Below are 2,199 nucleotides of genomic sequence, written 5' to 3' on the forward strand. Positions count from 1 at the left end.
ATCATAAACTTGCTTCAGACACAGCCTTTGTTGCCCCACCAGACCAGGAAGTGAATCCTGTATAAACAATGTTCTTTGTATAATAATGTTCCACATATTATCAGCTATTACCAGTATACATGTATACAGTATACACATACAAGAGATGCTACTTTCCCTTTTCAATATATTGTAAAGCAGACCATATGCGTGCATGTGTTTATACATAAACACACACACACACACACACACACACACACACACACACACACACACACACACACACACACACACACACACACGCACGCACGCACACAAACGAACACACACACACACACACACACATACACACACACACACAAACACAGGGTCCTACTTCCAAATCCACATTTACATGTATTCTCTGTGTCGTCATGGATAATCACGTATGTTGTGTAATGACACAGACACTTATACAAACACACACAAACAGACAGTCGATTGCTATGCCGTATGATTTTGGATGAGGCAATTGTTTGGTGTTATGCGGGCAATTTGGTAATTTGGACAGAAAATAAATCATTGTCTAAAAAATTGGACAAGACAGCGCACGTCAGAGAGGCAGAAAGAGGGAGAGAGACAGAGAGAGAGTGAGAGAGAGTGTGGTAAGAGAAAGAGATAGAAGGGGGAGAGAGAGAGACATATCGTTTATCAAAACGATATGTCTCCAAAATAAAAGCGCTTTTAGCTTTGTCTCTTTGCATTTCAGCCCAAGACGCTCGCGTATTAAACGCCACGCCCCGAGGACAGAAGTAGAGGGGAACATGAGAGGCAGGGGGGCAAGGGGGCGTAGGCAGGGGGGCAGAGATTAAACACACTTAGACGGCCCAGAGTGTGTGTGACAGTTCTGACATCCAACCACGTCTTCGACCTTTAACCCGCGGGCTAAATCTCGCCGGCGAGAAAGGATGACTCACACTGTTTTCGCCGTCGTTAAAGTGGTCGGGCCGTTCCCACGAGACGGGGGGGAATATTTGAGTTAGTGCACTTAGCGCAGAGCAGAGATCATGTACCTCAATGGGAGGATAGATCTTTAAGGTGATTATAAAAGAGAATACTTCTGTAAGGTGATTATAATAGAGGGAATAGAGGGAAGAGTGTTGTTGAAAATTATTATTTATTTTTTTTGTACTGCATGTTGATATTTTGTCCACCACCTCGAACCAACCCAATCTCAGCACCGCCACATGTGTAAATTAGACATGGTTAATTATTTGTCTAAATAGCCCGAAGCAGCAGATGAAACGCCCTGTGAATTCATTGAGTGGTAGGAACCCAGGCCTCGGGCAAGGACAGAGCCCACCGTGGTGAACTCCTTCTCCCAACACTGTTAACCACTAACCATCCCTGTTCACGCTGGTACACATGTTAAAAGCCTTCTTTCTGTCTTTTTTCTTTGTGTTTTGTGTGTCTTTCTTCCATTCGTTTCTTTGGCAATCTTTCTTTCTTTCTTTTCATTTTCTTCTTTCTTTCTTTTCTTTCTTTCTTTCCTTTTCTTTAGTTCTTTCTTTTCTTTCTTTCCCTTTTTGTTTCTTTGTTTCTTTTCTATCTTTCCTATTTTTGTTTCTTTCTTTCATTCTTTAATTCTTCCTTCCTACAATCCTTCTGTCCATCTTTCCTTCGGTCCGTCCTTCCCTCCTTCCTAAATTCCTTAAATGTCTTTCATTCTCGGTTCTTTTTCTTCTTTCTTTCACTAGTGAATCATCCCTTCCTTCCTCCCTTTGCTCCCTTCCTCCCCTCCTCCCCCACCTCCTAGGGAGAGCCTCCTGGACCCAGGCCAGGGTGGAGGATTGCAGGGCTTGATTTGTTTCTCTGTTCCTCAGTAGCTTGTTCTCCAGGATCGGCCCTTAGGGGAGTCGCACTGCTGGTCCATTAAAGCCCAGAAACCCACTGAGACCCTGCCAGAAACACTGCTGCTGGCGGAGGGAGAGAGAGAGAGAGAGAGAGAGAGAGAGAGAGAGAGAGAGAGAGAGAGAGAGAGAGAGAGAGAGAGAGAGAGAGAGAGAGCGAGAGCGAGGGAGAGAGTTGTCTGGGTTTGTGTGTGTGTGCATGAGTATCTTTCTGTTTGTGTGTGCACACTTGCGCTATTATGCCTGTGTGTTGTGTGTTTATATGTGTGTCTGTGTGTGTGTGTGTGTGTGTGTGTGTGTGTGTGTGTGTGTGTGTGTGTGTGTGTGTGTG

This window comes from Gadus chalcogrammus, chromosome 19 (assembly GCF_026213295.1).
Source record: "Gadus chalcogrammus isolate NIFS_2021 chromosome 19, NIFS_Gcha_1.0, whole genome shotgun sequence".
NCBI lineage: Eukaryota > Metazoa > Chordata > Actinopteri > Gadiformes > Gadidae > Gadus > Gadus chalcogrammus.